This window comes from Eleutherodactylus coqui, chromosome 3 (genome assembly GCF_035609145.1).
Source record: "Eleutherodactylus coqui strain aEleCoq1 chromosome 3, aEleCoq1.hap1, whole genome shotgun sequence".
NCBI lineage: Eukaryota > Metazoa > Chordata > Amphibia > Anura > Eleutherodactylidae > Eleutherodactylus > Eleutherodactylus coqui.
The window spans coordinates 149208342-149226711 of NC_089839.1; positions in this window are offsets into that span (position 1 = coordinate 149208342).

The following is an 18370-nucleotide window of genomic DNA, read 5'->3' on the forward strand; positions in this document are numbered from 1 at the left end:
AATGTGCCGTCAGGGAGATATCTTGGCCCTGCCCGCCACGTGTCCGTTGTTAAGTGGACCTTGGCAGTAACCGCGTTGGTGAGGGCGCGTACAATGTTGCGGGAGACGTGGTCGTGCAGGGCTGGGACGGCACATCGGGAAAAGTAGTGGCGACTGGGAACTGAGTAGCGCAGGGCCGCCGCCGCCATCATACCTTTGAAAGCCTCCGTTTCCACAACCCTATACGGCAGCATCTCCAGGCTGATCAATTTGGCTATGTGCACGTTTAACGCTTGAGCGTGCGGGTGCATGGCGGCGTACTTGCGCTTGCGCTCCAACACTTGCGCTAGCGACGGCTGGACGGTGCGCTGAGAGACATTGGTGGATGGGGCCGAGCACAGCGGAGGTGAGGGTGTGGGTGCAGGCCAGGAGACGGTAGTGCCTGTGTCCTGAGAGGGGGGTTGGATCTCAGTGGCAGGTTGGGGCACAGGGGGAGAGGCAGCGGTGCAAACCGGAGGCGGTGAACGGCCTTCGTCCCACCTTGTGGGGTGCTTGGCCATCATATGTCTGCGCATGCTGGTGGTGGTGAGGCTGGTGGTGGTGGCTCCCCAGCTGATCTTGGCGCAAAACACAGGTTGCACACCACTGTTCGTCGGTCGTCTGCACTCTCAGTGAAAAACTGCCAGACCTTTGAGCACCTCGGCCTCTGCAGGGTGGCATGGCGCGAGGGGGCGCTTTGGGAAACAGTTGGTGGATTATTCGTTCTGGCCCTGCCTCTACCCCTGGCCACCGCACTGCCTTTTCCAACCTGTCCTGCTGCTGCACTTGCCTCCCCCTCTGAAGACCTGTCCTCAGTAGGCGTAGCAAACCAGGTGGGGTCAGTCACCTCATCGTCCTGCTGCTCTTCCTCCGAATCCTCTGTGCGCTCCTCCCTCGGACTTACTCCAATTACTACTACCTGAGTGATAGACAACTGTGTCTCATCGTCATCGTCCTCCTCACCCACTGAAAGCTCTTGACACAGTTGCCGGAAGTCCCCAGCCTCATCCCCCGGACCCCGGGAACTTTCCAAAGGTTGGGCATTGGTCACGACAAACTCCTCCAGTGGGAGAGGAACCATTGCTGCCCAATCTTGGCAAGGGCCCGAGAACAGTTCCTGGGAGTCTGCCTGCTCCTCAGAATGTGTCATTGTAATGGAGTGAGGAGGCTGGGAGGAAGGAGGAGCAGCAGCCAGAGGATTCAGAGTTGCAACAGTGGACGGCGCAGAATTCTGGGTGGTCGATAGATTGCTGGATGCACTTTCTGCCATCCACGACAGGACCTGCTCACACTGCTCATTTTCTAATAAAGGTCTACCGCGTGGACCCATTAATTGTGAGATGAATGTGGGGACGCCAGAAACGTGCCTCTCTCCTAATCCCGCAGCAGTCGGCTGCGATACACCTGGATCAGGAGCTCGGCCTGTGCCCACACCCTGACTTGGGCCTCCGCGTCCTCACCCGCGTCCACGTCCTCTAGGCCTACCCCTACCCCTCAGCATGCTGTATTACCAGTAGTGCAGAAAGAGAACGCTGTAATTAAATGTGCCGCTTATTGGCCTGTGGTTGGAGGCTGACTTCCCTTACGGAACGCACAGAGGAGCCAGGAGACAATTTTGCACACGCCTGTAGTGAGACGTAGGTGCGTATGACTGAGCTAGTGGAATTCACAGTGCAGAAGCAGTCAAGTGGCCAAAGGCCAGTAGTAGGCCTTAAGTATTTTGCTTCTATTTTTTTAAAATGCTGAGCTGATACAGCAGACAGATACTGTAGGCAGCGTATAATATTATGTATGCTCTTTCCCTCTGGCGGGATGACGGCGACCATGTAACAGAGACAGCAGATCCAGGAAGCAATTTTGCGCAAGCCTGCTGTAACGCTTAGCTGCGTATTAATTAGGACTACTACCTCCAGCAGATAGATACTGTAGGCAGCGTATAATATTATGTATACTCTTTCCCTCTGGCGGGATGACGGCGATCATGTAACAGAGACAGCAGATCCAGGAAACAATTTTGCGCAAGCCTGCTGTAACGCTTAGCTGCGTATTAATTAGGACTACTACCCCCAGCAGATAGATACTGTAGGCAGCGTATAATATTATGTATACTCTTTCCCTCTGGCGGGATGACGGCAATCATGTAACAGAGACAGCAGATCCAGGAAACAATTTTGCGCAAGCCTGCTGTAACGCTTAGCTGCGTATTAATTAGGACTACTACCCCCAGCAGATAGATACTGTAGGCAGCGTATAATATTATGTATACTGTTTTCCTCTGGCGGGATGACGGCGCTGATGTAACAGAGACAGCAGATCCAGGAAACAATTTTGCGCAAGCCTGCTGTAACGCTTAGCTGCGTATTAATTAGGACTACTACCCCCAGCAGACACGCAGTAAACTGAAGACGGTCACAGGCAGCCCAAATATAGTATTTTTCCCCAATTTTTTGGAAAAAGCCCACTGCCTATATTGCCTGAATATCTCTTTCCCTGCCTCAACAGTACTGGCCCTATACGCTGTACAATGACTGCAGACTGCGGACGCAATGCTCTGCACGCCCGATATACAAAAAAAAAATTGTGCAACACTGCTAAAAGCAGCCTCAACAGTACTGCACACGGTCAGATGTGGCCCTAAGAAGGACCGTTGGGGTTCTTGAAGCCTAAAATAACTCCTAACGCTCTCCCTATAGCAGCTCCGACACCAGCAGCACTTTCCCTGATCTCTGTCAGAATGCATCTGTGGCGAGCCGCGGGAGGGGCCGATTTATATACTCGGGTGACACCTGATCTCGCCAGCCACTCACAGCAGGGGGGTGGTATAGGGCTGGAACGTCGCAGGGGGAAGTTGTAATGCCTTCCCTGTCTTTCTATTGGCCAGAAAAGCGCGCTAACGTCTCAGAGATTAAAGTGAAAGTAACTCGAACATCGCGTGGTACTCGTCTCGAGTAACGAGCATCTCGAACACGCTAATACTCGAATGAGTATCAAGCTCGGACGAGTACGTTCGCTCATCTCTAATGTTTACTGTTATGAAGAACCTTGATATCCTGACCATCATAGCGCATGACTTGATTAAATTAGCAACTGCCCGCTCTAAGACAGGTTCATGAAATTTCATTGGCTCCTGCTCGCACTTGTATAGTAAGGTTGGGGCTTTTGATTCCATCTCTTCCTTTTGCTAATGCGCTAGAAATGCCATTAACATTACTGTGGTGTTTGTTTCCCACTAACAAAGTTAGCAGTGGTCACAGGAGATGCTATTGAGTGAAGCTTTACTCATTTTTCCCCATACACACAGACACATAACCACCAAACTGTGTCTCCGAGATAAAACTGGATTACTTCAAAGGAGAAATTTAATAACTGGAATTGTGGTATAGCATGGAGATAATTATATCTCCGGAATTATGAAGTACTGTTGAATACAACGCATTCACTTTTATGGCTGTGCACCAACGGGAACAAACCAAATTGCGTTTCTCATGAACTAACAATCTTTTGATTATGGTGTTTGTATACGGAAGGCTACAATCACAATATAAAATATGGTAACCATAGTTTTCCTCCTGAAACCCCTCCTAGAGAAATATGGCCAAAATATTGAATTTTATTTTCATGTTGGAATTCTCTACGTACACTCAGCTGGCCTCTTGCTGATATCAGAAGTGGTAGGTATTTTAAATAATTGTCTTGTAGGTTTATATTATGGTCCTTTACCTTTGTATATTACCACTTTTATATACTTTTTTTGTAAGCACTGCTATATTTTTTAAATAAACTTTTAAATCTTTATTAAGGCCCATTTAGACACAACGATCTTTGCTCAAAAAATGTCACTCAAGCAACTTATAAGCGATAATCGTTGTGCCATTTACAGCGCCAGCGGAGGATGCAAAAGACAAGCGGAGTGTCCCTGCTTGTCTTCTGCATCCAGCTGTTATACAGCCGAGCGCTCCGAGCGGGGTATGGAGAACAGAGCTGGACCGCTCTGTTCTTCATACCCAGCCTATCATCAGGGAGCGGGATACAGCTGAAAACAATAGTATCAGCTGTATCCCGCTGTGAATCCCTGACAAGGCTCATCGTCGTCTTTCAGCAGGCTAAAAGACGACGATGAGCGATGGCATAGCGAAAACTGCACGATGACAGTGCAGTTAGACACAACGATTATCACTCAAAACATGCCTTTTGAGCGCATTTTGAACGATAATCGTTGTGTCTAAATGGGCCTTTAGTCCATCCTTGGAGCTCTATAAACAACCAATAGACCACGATAAGTATGGTAATTTGGGCTGCTGGAGAGCCGGAAGGGTCCATGTCCAGACAGTGAGCAGAACCTGGCTGGCTGACCTGTCTTGCAGTAAAACAGTAAGTGGTGGCAGCAAAGAGTTTTGAGGTGTGTAAGACCATGTCTGGGTGTAATTTAGGTTCCAACTTGCTATGAATGCAGAATGCAGGGATTTGGGAATAAGTCATCACTGCGGTCTGCATCATGTGCCCTGAGCTTGGGTCTCCGTGACATTTACCTCTATCAAAGAAAGGCTGTATTCACATGGATGAGATCTCTGTGCAAGTTTTGTTCATATCTGAGATAGACAAAACTTGCACAGAAAAATAAGCCATTCATTTGAATGGGTTTCTTCACATGAGTGATTTTTCAAGTAATGTGGGGTGTCCCACACATCGGAGAGCAGACAAGGAGGGTGTTATGTGCTGTCTGATGTGAGTCGCACCCAAGAATTTCAGGTGCAAATTGCTCTCAGCCAGGTTAATATGGCCTCACTTGTACTAATGGCCTGAAAAAATGCATTTTCCATTTTATCTGGGCTAATAAGCCTCTGCAACAAACTTGGGGGACTTTCTCTACACATCTCCTAAAATATTTTTTAGGTGCAGCTTTTTGTTATCATAACTCATAACTCTACCCCATTTTGGATCCGGATAGAATCACTACTGTCTCTGCCAAATTTACTATGGACTCGTATACCTCCCCAAAAGTTCATTCCAAATATGTATCCGTGGTCTAACCACTTCATTGCACTCTGAAGAAGACTTAGAGGTACTTTGGAACCTTCCTCACATTTGGAATATTTCTGCAAGATGCACCTAAGGCTGGTTTCACACGGGCGACATAAATATTGCCCCGATTTGCGAGGTTTTGTAGCCCATGTTTTCCTATGGAGCTTTCCTATGTGTTGCATCGCATCGCACGATGAATGGCTGTCTCAAATTACGCAGCACTCAAGAGCCAATCAAAGGCAATGCTTCCTGGAGGGGGGATTATCAAACTCCCGACCAGGAAGCTCTTCTGTAGAACTTCAAACAAGTGGCGGGGAGCTTCGGGAGAAGTGCAGCGGAGCTGGACAGTGCCTCTTTGGTGATGTATTTGTTTTTTTTTTAATGCAGCTAAGGCTTATTTTCGGGGTTGGTTTTCTGTCAAGCCCCCCCCCCCCCCAAAAAAAAAAGCTTGGCAAAAGAGCGCTACAAAATTGCGCAACTTTGTAGCGACACAAAATCGCAGTATCACTATGAGAAAATGCAGCAATATCACACAGAAAACCGATGCGATATCCCTGCAATTTTCCCTCGGCGATATCGCTGTCGGACGTGTGAAAGAGGCCTATAGGTATGTGCACGCGGACAATATTTCTGTCTGATTTTTGCACATAAATAGCACTCATTCATTTAAGTGAGTGCATTCAAATGGGCTTTTTTAACTCAGTTTAATAGTCTGAGTAAAAAAAAAATCGCAGCATGTCCTATTCTTGTTCGATTTTCAGACTAGAATAGCACGTGTCAATATGCTGTCTGATGAAAGTTACACCTAATAATCTTGGGCGCAGCTTTTTAACTGCCCCTGTGCATGTAGTTTAAAGATGCAGAAAATTATTCAGATATATACATGCTTGTTATGGAGCAAAAATCTACAGCAGCAAATTTAAGGGCGGTCTCATGCGGCTATATGCTTAACTACGCTTGCTGGTATGGAGCATAGTTGTGCATGAAAGAGGTTTTTTATCCTTACCGGGCCTTTCAAACTCCCTACCATGTTAGGGTTAAATAGCGGGAAGATAGATCCTACTCTATCTTTCCAGCATGTAGTATTAACTATGGGCAGGAAAAATAGGGCAAGTCCTATCTTTTGTCGGGTGTAGTATTCACGCTCGACAAAAGAGCTAGTGAAAACGAGACCATTGAAATCAATTGTTTTGTTTTGTCCCATTATGCGGCCGTGATTGTCATGGCCGCATAAGGGCGCCTACCCACTTGCGATTTTTTTTCCTGTGATGTTTTGCGTTTTTTCTCAAGAGCAATTAGTATAGAATGTGTTCTTGTCCATCTGGGTTTTTTTTCCGTTTCGTGGGGTTTTTTCACATAGGAACTGTCAGTTGCATATGTCTCCTTATTTTTCTCTTAATGCACCCATGATTGCCAATGGAGGGCTGCAAAAAAAGCACAAAAAACGCCGCGAAAAACGCGTGAAAATGTCGCGTTTTTCACGCGCAAAAATCGGCAACGCAAGTGGGTAGGCGCCCTAACAGGAGTAAAACATGTCCAAGTGTTTTTGCTCTAAGCTGCATCTTTTTTTAGGTGTGTCTTTAGTTGCGTCTTACAGGAATATTCTGCATGTATGAAAGGTCCCTTATTCTTTAATGTCCTTTCCATCTCCACTAACCCCAGTCCTACCCAACCCAGCCATTTGTCCTAGCTTACAAACCAGTTATCTCCACTGGTGGATCTCAAAAGCTTTACTGTATCTCTGTGGCTTTATTTCTGGCTCAAGAGCTTTAACTTTCCAACAACTTTTGGATAAGTATAATCCTGCATTGAATGAACACAATTAACTGACTTTGTGGAGTCTTTATGGGGCCTACCACCTCGATATTGGTGCCCTATCTGAGGAGCTTCCAGATTGCTATAACTTTTATTACAAATAGTTCAGTAGAGACGTTTAGTTAAAAAAGGTTGTCTTCTGAAGATAACTCATAACCACATGGTTGGATCTCTCCTTTATGAGCTAGAACACTCTCAATGGCCTCAATGAAAACTGTATGGCCTGTCTAGGCTTACCCCATCAAAATCAACTGTTATCCAGTGGTGCCAAGTGTGGCTGTATTCTGAAAGAAGTTGATGAGTCAGACACTTTAAGTAATTCTACCATGGATTCTGAACTCCTAGCACTAGGAAGGGTGGTTTCCCTTGCCTACATATAGTAATTGACAACTTCATCTGTATACTTGCTCACAGACTGTCAATCACTGAGTGGGGAATCCACGTTGTGGTCTGAAAACGTTAAACCTCACATTCAGCTGCATCATTGGCTGGACAGGTTCCCTTTAACTACGTTTTGCTGTACATAGCAGAATTCTATTATACGTTTTTCACACTTTTTATATATTCAGATGCTGAATATGCTGAATATGTGCTCTCTACAGAAAATTTACATAACCAGTGAATGTAAAAACAAAAAAGGAACATATTTCAAAGCAGATTAGGCGTAACAGATATCACTCGAACTACAGTAGATTAGTTACTATAGACATCGGAATGTCTTCTCATTAAAGGGGTATTCCCAAGATTGACTTTTAAAGTCTGATTGATGGGGTTTTCACCACTGACACCCCCAACGATTCTGACAACAGAGGTTCTGTGTCCCTCTATCCTACTCACTACAGGCTTACTGCACCTCCTGTAGTACAGAGGAGCCTGACTGGAGCAGTGCCTCCGATGCTGCCTTATCAGCACTACAAGGGCTTTCTCCGCTCCCCGCTGCTGCACTCTGACAAGGAGCGCAGCCTCTCTGCACACAGCGCTAGTCTGCGCCTTTATCTCCAGCCCTTGGCTGATCCTCACTGTCACCGCTCCCCCTTTTGGATGGGTACTGGACCAAAGGGGTTGGGTCAAGTGCCGCAGTTCCAAGCCACTGTGCAGTAAGGGGAGGTATGGCAGCACTGCCCCCTTACAATACAATGCCCCAAAACAGGGACAGGCACAGAGCTCGAATCATAAAGCACTTCCAGAATAGACACTCAACTGATCAGGATTGTGTTGTTAATCTTTTCCAGGTGTGCATGGATTTCCAGGAAAGGGTAGCATTATTCACTGTTCAAAAACTGGGGGAGGAAGGAAATATCGCAGCTCCAGAAGTAGGTCAGCGACCAATTATCACACCCATAACCCCCATTTTTATCCTCTAGCATCTAGAACACATGCCATGGGCATCTTTCAGAATATGTTAGAATTGGATTTAAGAGCCTTATCAGTAAAATCCAGGACTAGAAAGGATAAATTGAGATGTATGATGCATAATAGTGAAATTCATAGTTCCACATGACCCATCCCAACCTCTCTCAAGTGAAGCTGGATGCATACCTTAATAGGAAGTCTACTCACTGATTGCAAATTAGTTTTTTCCCCTAGTCTTTAGCTAGTTTGTCTGGTTATGCTGGTTTGTGAGGTCAACTACTGTACAGTATATAATAAATGTTCATTTTTTTGTTCAACAATAAATGTGAATTAGGCCTCCTTCCCACGAACGGATTTCCGCCGCGTAATTCGCGGCGAAAATCCGCTGCGTTGCCCGCAGCTATTAGGTTCTATTGAACCTAATAGCACAATGCTCACGATGCGTAATTCCACCGCGGAATTACGCACCGCGATTTCTCCCGTCCTCACCCGCAGCATGCTCTATTTTCTGCGGGTGAGGACGGGCTGTACGCACTGACGGCTTCCATTGCAGTCAATGGAAGCCGTCCATTCACGCTATCTCCCGCTGTAACCAGCGGGAGATAGCGTGAAAAAACGCTTTCCCGCCCACCGCCGAGCGTCATATGACGCCAAATGACGCGGTCCGGCCGCGTCACGTGACACGGCCGGCCGTGCACGTGACACGGCTGGTGACGCGAGGGCGGTGGGCGGTGACGGGCGGTGACGCGCGGTGACGCGGCGGCGGTGGGCGGGGAAGCGATTTCACGCTATCTCCCGCAGGTAAGTATAGGGGCTCTGGGGGGCGCCGTGACGGGCTTCACAGCGTAATATTACGCGGCGGAGCCCGTCACGCTCGTGGGAAGGAGGCCTTATTCTATATGGAAAAATAAGACATCCCCTGAAAATAAGACCTAGCGCATCTTTGGGAGCAAAAATTAATATAAGATGCTGTCTTCTTTTCGGTGAAACAGGGTAGGAAGACAGCAGCTGTGGTTCTTGTTTAAAAGCAGTCATTGCAAAGGGCAACTTCTACCAGGTGAATAGAACACCCAAGCATGGACCTTCTCTAAGGAAAAGCTGTAGGAGGTGGAGACAGGAGAATGACAGTGGCATCAGCAGCAGCACCATATTCAGCACCTTGACGGCAGAGTGTGCTCCTCGTGGAAACATGAGAGCGGTCGCTCCATATTTCCATGTTGATATATTTTTCATTTGAGGGGAAGTAGGAGGATGAAACATGGCGAAAACAGGAAAAGGAGAGCAGCAACACGACTACAACAATCAGCAACACCTTGAGGGTACAGTATGGTCTTTGATATAAATCTATGCTCAAAACCTACCCATGGCAAGTGGTACAGAAGAGACAGAAATGGAATCTTTTTCCAAAACAGAAGCATTAAATTGTCCTAAGCAATGCAAATATATGTACAATTGTAGTGAATTATAACTAGGGCAAAGTGCAGCACGAGAACAGATACACAGACACAATAATACATAATGCCAACAGAATAATCCATTCACTAAATACAAATACTCGACTGGTCAGAATTGTGTTGTTAATCTTTTCCAGGGCGTGCATGGATTTCCAGGAACAAGTAGCACTATTCGATCTTCAAAAATTAGAGGTATAAGGAAGTATTGCAGATCCAGAAGTAGGTCAGGCGACCAATTAACCCGGTAACCCCCATTTTTATCCTCTAGTGTCTAGAACACGTCATGGGCGTCTTTCAGGATATGGTGGAAGCGGATATAAGAGCCTTATCAGTAAAATCCATGGCTAGAAAGAGCAAAAAATAATCTAACCTTTAAACACAGACAGGTCTTGAAAGATCTGGGGTGATATGAGGACATGGTTATCAAAATGTCTGATGAGAGGGGCTCAGTAGTTGTTATGCAGAAAGATCATCTCTCCAGCAGCCCAAATTACCTATTACCGATTTCAAACATGCTTACTGATATTTCTGTTTACCAGAAACTAGCAGGAGACCCACCTTCAGGGTTTTTGGACCAGTCCCATCAAGACATTCCGAAGGGGTCTGCCTTAGGAGTATTAACACCACAAGAGGCCAAATTTTGAAGGTTAATACCTATTATGCATGCCTCACCTAAGTCATACAAAGGTTTGATTCCCTCCACCAATACATCCTATAGTTTTGGGCATTGCCTCGCTGGGCGAGAGACTGTGTGAGCAGCCACACTTGCTATTGCAGCCTTTCGTCCATTGAGCCCCTGGTTACATTCATGACAGCAGAGATGTCCTCAGGGATTTTGAGCATAAAGTTTGGTCCTCTCAGTTTTCTTGGATAGGATGTGATGTGGTTTCTCTTTATACCTGTATCCCACATTATGTGGCTATGTTACCTTTACAACATCATTTGAGACATTACAGCAATTATACGATTGATCTACAGGAATTTATCATAGAGATAGCTTTTTTACTGATCACTCAGAATTATTTCATGTTCAGTAAGTAATTTTTTACAAAAGACGTTTTTTTCATGGGTGCTAAGTAGAGATGAGCGAGCACCAAAATGCTCGGGTGCTCGTTACTCGGGACGAAATTTTCGCGATGCTCGAGGGTTCGTTTCGAATAATGAACCCCATTGAAGTCAATGGGCGACCCTAGCATTTTTGTATATCGCCGATGCTCGCTAAGGTTTCCATTTGTGAAAATCTGGGCAATTCAAGAAAGTGATGGGAACGACACAGAAACGGATAGGGCAGGCGAGGGGCTACATGTTGGGCTGCATCTCAAGTTCCCAGGTCCCACTATTAAACCAAAATAGCGGCAAGAGTTCCCCCCCTCCCAACAATTTTTACTTCTGAAAAGCCCTCATTAGCAATGCATACCTTAGCTAAGCACCACACTACCTCCAACAAAGCACAATCACTGCCTGCATGACACTCCGCTGCCACTTCTCCTGGGTTACATGCTGCCCAACCCCCCCACCCCCCCCTGCACGACCCAGTGTCCACAGTGCACACCAAATTGTCCCTGCCCAGCCTTCAGCTGCCCTCATGCCACACCACCCTCATGTCTATTTATAAGTGCGTCTGCCATGAGGAGGAACCGCAGGCACACACTGCAGAGGGTTGGCACGGCTAGGCAGCGACCCTCTTTAAAAAGGGCAGGGCGGGGCGATAGCCCACAATGCTGTACAGAAGCAATGAGAAATCCAATCCTGTGCACACGTGGGCATAGCAATGGGGAACCTATGTGCCACACACTATTCATTCTGTCAAGGTGTTTGCATGCCCCAGTGAGACCGCGTTTTTTTATAAATAGTCACAGGCAGGTACAACTCCGCAATGGGAATTCCGTGTGCACCCACAGCATGGGTGGCTCCCTGGAACCCACCGGCTGTACATAAATGTATCCCATTGCAGTGCCCTGGACAGCAGAGCTAACGTCAGATTAAATGCAGGTGGGCTTCGGCCCACACTGCATGCCCCAACCTGACCGGGGTTTTTAATTCATAGACACAGGCAGGTACAACTCCCTATTGTGAAGTCCCTGTGGACCCACAGCATGGGTGGCTCCCTGGAACCCACCGGCGGTACATAAATATATCCCATTGCATTGCCCATCACAGCTGAGGTAATGTCATGTTAAATGCAGGTGGGTTTCGGCCCACACTGCATGCCCCAGGCAGACTGGGGTTCTTTAGAAGTGGACACATGCAGTTACAACTCCGTGTGGACCGACAGCATGGGTGGGTGCCAGGAAGCCACCGGCAGTACATAAATATATCCCATTGCAGTGCCCAGCACAGCTGAGGTAATGTCATGTTTAGTGCAGGTGGACTTCGGCCCACACTGCATGCCCCAGTCAGACTGGGGTTCTTTAGAAGTGGACACATGCAGTTACAACTCCGTGTGGACCGACAGCATGGGTGGCTCCCTGGAACCCACCGGCGGTACATAAATATATCCCATTGCATTGCCCATCACAGCTGAGGTAATGTCATGTTTAATGCAGGTGGGCTTCGGCCCACACTGCATGCCCCAGTCAGACTGGGGTTCTTTAGAAGTGGACCGACAGCATGGGTGGCTCCCTGGAACCCACCGGCGGTACATAAATATATCCCATTGCAGTGCCCAGCACAGCTGATGTAACGACAGCTTTAATGCAGGTGGGCAAAAAATTAATTGGATTACACTATAGGTGAGGGCCCCAAAAAATTGGTGTACCAACAGTACTAATGTACCTCAAAAAAATTGCCCATGCCCAACCAAGAGGGCAGGTGAAACCCATTAATCGCTTTGGTTAATGTGGCTTAATTTGTAACTAGGCCTGGAGGCAGCCCAGTTAAAATAAAAATTGGTTCAGGTGCAAGTTTCAATGCTTTAATGAGTATTGAAACGTATAAAAATTGTTTACAAAAATTATATGACTGAGCCTTGTGGGCCTAAGAAAAATTGCCCGTTCGGCGTGATTACGTCAGGTTTCAGGAGGAGGAGCAGGAGGAGGAGGATGAATATAATACACAGATTGATGAAGCTAAAAGGTCCCCATTTTTGATGGTGATAGAGAACGATGCTTCCATCCGCGGGTGCAGCCTACGTATTGTTTAGGTATCGCTGCTGTCCGCTGGTGGAGAAGAAAAGTCTGGGGAAATCCAGGCTTTGTTCATCTTTATGATTGTAAGCCTGTCTGCACTGTCGGTTGACAGGCGGGTACGCTTATCCGTGATGATTCCCCCAGCCGCACTAAACACCCTCTCTGACAAGACGCTAGCCGCAGGACAAGCAAGCACCTCCAGGGCATAGAGCGCGAGTTCAGGCCACGTGTCCAGCTTCGACACCCAGTAGTTGTAGGGGGCAGAGGTGTCATGGAGGACGGTCGTGCGATCGGCTACGTACTCCCTCACCATCCTTTTACAGTACTCCCGCCGACTCAGCCTTGACTGGGGAGCGGTGACACAGTCTTGCTGGGGAGCCAGAAAGCTGTCAAAGGCCTTAGAGAGTGTTCCCCTGCCTGTGCTGTACATGCTGCCTGATCTCCGCGCCTCCCCTGCTACCTGGCCCTCGGAACTGCGCCTTCTGCCACTAGCGCTGTTGGATAGGAATTTTACCATCAGCTTGTCCGCCAGGGTCCTGTGGTATAGCATCACTCTCAAACCCCTTTCCTCTTCGGGTATGAGAGTGGAAAGGTTCTCCTTATACCGTGGGTTGAGCAGTGTGTACACCCAGTAATCCATAGTGGCCAGAATGCGTGTAACGCGAGGGTCACGAGAAAGGCATCCTAACATGAAGTCAGCCATGTGTGCCAGGGTACCTGTACGCAACACATGGCTGTCCTCACTAGGAAGATCACTTTCAGGATCCTCCTCCTCCTCATCCTCCTCCTCCTCCTCAGGCCATACACGCTGAAAGGATGAAAGGCAAGCAGCATGGGTACCCTCTTCCCCCTCCTCCTCATGCTCCTCCACCTCCTCCTCCTCAACGCGCTGAGATATAGACAGGAGGGTGCTCTGACTATCCAGCGACATACTGTCTTCCCCCGCCTCCGTTTCCGAGCGCAAAGCGTCTGCCTTTATGCTTTGCAGGGAACCTCTCAAGAGGCATAGCAGAGGAATGGTCACGCTAATGATTGCAGCATCGCCGCTCACCATCTGGGTAGACTCCTCAAAGTTTCCAAGGACCTGGCAGATGTCTGCCAACCAGGCCCACTCTTCTGTAAAGTATTGAGGAGGCTGACTCCCACTGCGCCGCCCATGTTGGAGTTGGTATTCCACTATAGCTCTACGCTGCTCATAGAGCCTGGCCAACATGTGGAGCATAGAGTTCCACCATGTGGGCACGTCGCACAGCAGTCAGTGCACTGGCAGATTAAACCGATGTTGCATGGTGCGCAGGGTGGCAGCATCCGTGTGGGACTTGCGGAAATGTGCGCAGAGGCGCCAGCGGTCGGTCTGCTCTGTCAGACCCTGCAGCAGTTCGTGGGCCGTGTGCCTCTTCTCTCCTAAGCTGAGTAGTTTCAGCACGGCCTGCTGATGCTTGCCCACCGCTGTGCTGCCACGCCGCGCGACACCGACTGCTGGCGACGTGCTGCTGCTGACACATCTTGATTGCGAGACAGAGGTTGCGTAGGAGGAGAGTGGTTTAGTGGAGGAAGCATACACCGCCGCAGATACCAGCACCGAGCTGGGGCCCGCAATTCTGCAGTCCCAGGCTCTGACTCGGTCCCAGCCTCCACTAAATTCACCCAATGTGCCATCAGGGAGATATAGTGGCCCTGCCCGCCTGTGCTTGTCCACGTGTCCGTTGTTAAGTGGACCTTGGCAGTAACCGCATTGGTGAGGGCGCGTACAATGTTGCGGGACACGTGGTCATGCAGGGCTGGGACAGCACATCGGGAAAAGTAGTGGCGACTGGGAACCGAGTAGCGCGGGGCCGCCGCCGCCATCATGTTTTTGAAAGCCTACGTTTCCACAAGCCTATACGGCAGCATCTCCAGGCTGATCAATTTGGCTATGTGCACGTTTAAGAAAGCAGTTCAGGAGAAGAGCCAGCTGGACGCAGCTGATCTCCGGCAGCTGCAAAAAGGTGAGTATATATTTTATTTTTTATTTTTTACACTTTTTTGGATGCTTTTCAAGGAAGGGCTTATATTTGAAGCCCTTCCCCGAAAATTAATACAACGCTTGCCGGCAGCCCAGCCGGCTCAATTGAATTCAATGGAGAACGATTTTTAGTATATGTTCTTAATGAGGTCGGCGCTGCTGCCACTCGCCCCATTGAGTGCATATACAAGAACAGCGATTTGCGTCATATAATTTTCAGCACATCTGCAAAAAAAATGGACATGTGAACGCTCCCATTGCCAAGCAATGGTATATATAGGCGCAGATCGCAAGCACATCTGCAAATCGGTCAAAAAAACGCCCGTGTGACTGAGCCCTTAAAATGGTGTTGGGCAGATTACAATACAAATATAAGATTTTAGGGAGTAATAACATTTTAACAATAGCTATACGCCCTATCCAAGAGTTTACATTATTAGTATAAACGCTGATAATTTTAAGTTTCTTTTTCTACGTTTGTTAATAGAGCTTTAAAATTAATGGTTCCCATTTGAGATATGGGGAATGTTAATGTGATTCCCACATATGAAATATGTCCTTCGGTTCATTTATATGGGTAAGGCTTTTGTAAATGTGTTTGGACAGGTTTAGGGATGCCCATATTGAGAATAGTGGATTTAGATGCATTTATCTTATAATAACTTACCAGGTGAAAGTTCCCAATAAGTCTTAAAATTGCACTAAGGAAGGATTCTAGGGATGCAAGACTAAGAATTAGGTAATCTGCAAAAAGCCCAATTCAGTGTTCAGTGTTGCCTACAATGACCCGGTGCACATCCAAGGATGGGTGAATCGTCTGGGAAAAGGGTTCCATCACCAAGGCAAATATAATCGGTGAAAGTGGGCATCCGTGGCATGTCCCATTTGAGATGGCGAATGAGTCTGAGACTCAACCAGATGAGTAAACCTTAGCCAATGGACTAGAATACAGTGCCATTATAGAGGAAAGCAAGGGGCCATCAAAGCCAAAGCTCAGGAGTACCTCCCTGAGACAGCCGCAATGCCCACGGTTGAACGCCTTCTACATGTCTAAGGTAAGAAGCAGAAAAGGCGCTCCCGAATCAGACACCCTGGAGACATCAAAGAATCTTCATGTGCCATCAACGGTCAGGCGTCTCTTGATGAACCCCACCCCACCATGTCTTTGTTTATGAGATTTGGCAAAATCTCTGAGAACCTATTTGCTAGTATTCCAGAGTATAATTTTATGTCTGTGTTTAAAAGGGAGATGTGTCTAAAATTAGGAGGGCAATATCAAGGTTATTTCAGCTATTTCATTGAACATTCTAGATAAATAGGGGGCTAGCACAAGTCTATGGGCTTTATAGTATTCATTTGTAAGTCCATCAGGACCAGGGGATTTGTTAGGCTTGAGGGATTTAATAGCTGCTAGGACCTCAGTCAAATTAAATGGCTGTGATAAAGTAGTCAATTCAGTAGGAGACAATGTGGGTAAAGTTATATTATCCAAAAACGAAGCTATGCCTTCGTGTGTGGTTTGAGGGGTACAGTCATCATCTTTTAGACTATATAACGATTTATAGTAAACTATTAGTACATTGACAATACCCTGAGAGTCAAAAATGTTATTTTGTTTGGTGTAAAAGATATAGGGGATATGAGATGTGTTTGCGCTCAATTTTGCCTGTTTTCTAACATATCTCCTGGTTTATTACCTTGCCAATAATATGTCAATTTCAGTTTCCTCAAAGCTAGGTTATAATCATAAATATTAATTTCATGGAGCTGTTGAGTAAGATCTGATATTTCCTTGGCTCTGTCTGTGGAGTGAGATGCTTTTACTAGTCTATGTAGAGAGCAAAGTTGCGCTTGCAGTGAGAATCGTAGAGCACCCATTTGTTTTTTATTGTTAGAGACTAGCTTTATAAAATAGCCTCTTATTAGTGCTTTGTGGGTGCACCACAAGGTAGAATCGGAAGTCTCTCCATCAGAGACGTAACTTGAAGCTCCTGGGCCCCGATGCAAAACCTGTAACAGGGCCCCAAACTATAATGCTTTATTCATAGTACTGGGCTCCCTATATGGAGAACTGAGGCCTTATGGGCCCCCTAAGGTTCCTGAGCCCGGGTGCAACCGCATCCCCTGCATCCTCTATAGTTAAGCCCTTGCTCTCCATTATCATTGAGCTCAAAATAATCAAGAAGCGATTGAGATGATTGAGAAGCATATTTGGGTGCTGTAATATATAATTATTAAGCCTCCAAATTTTAATGGATGGGCAATCGAAATGCTCTTGAAGTGACAACATTACAAGGGTGTGGTCTGAACAGGGTGTCGTGCCTATCGCTGTAGAGGAGATGTTATGTATAAGTTCTTTGTCTGCCATAGTAAGTAGGTCAATTCTACTATATACCTTATGGAGGTGAGAGTAGAAAGTTTAATCACAAGGATGTTGTATATGCCAAATATCAAATAATTCGTGTCTATTAAGGACGGAAACTTTAGAAGCTTGTTGATCTTTGGGTATAACACCGGGCGAGTCCATACAAGGCCAAAGGGTTTTGTTGAAGTCGCCTAGTAGTATCAAGGGACCTACTCTAGAGTTCTTTATAATTCTGAGAATCTTTTTGATAAATGTGTGCTGTCTGGAATTGGGAGCATACACTGAGGCTATGGTGTACTTGGCATTATTTATAGTGCAAATCAAAATGACATATCGGCTATTTTCATCAGTGAGCTCCTTCTCTAAAGAGAATGTAACAGAATCTTAAATAGCTATAAAAACTCCACATTTTTGTGCATTGCAGGAGAGTAGAAAATATGGGGGTATCGCTTATGTGATAATCTAAAGGTATCTTCCTTGTTTATGTGCGTCTCTTGAACCCCTATAATGTCTGAACTTGTTGTGCAGGCCTTATTCCATATCATTAACCTTTTGAAGGGCGGGTTTAGTCCCTTAGCATTAATCAATACTATATTAAATACCATAATGGGGACAAATAAACTTCACCCTGATTAAAGAAGAACCCGTGGGGCCCTGGGGAGAGTTGCTCCCCCCAAAGGGCACAACAGGTTTTCCCCACCACCAGCGCAGCCAAAAAAAATGACCTGAATTAAATGTGGCTCAGACCAGTTTAAAGGGTACAAAATAGAGAGGAAATCATAAAACAAACACATTAGAAAACTGAACAGTTTAAATGGTATCCATATTACCATAATCCTGGTAGGAAACTGGACTTAATGTGCAGCGTCGGAGGAGCAGACCCACAGCCAAGGAGGTGGCTGGGATAAATAAAGATCTCTTGTCATGGTGGCTCTCTCTCTGGTCAACACTCATGCTTCCTGTGCCGCACTCTTGCCAGACAACGATCCCTCTCCTCACTCGGTACTTAGTGGTAGCACTGGTAGATCCCAGGCAGAGTAATCCCAGATCACACAACAGGGAGTCACTCAGCCTCTTCCATTGCTTCCCCACACAGACCAATGAGACACTGTCTGTGGGCGGGCTAACTCCTCCAAAACCACAGGGAGCACACACTTTGCATTCACCATGCAAACACAAATACATCACAAGGTCACATGACATACAACTT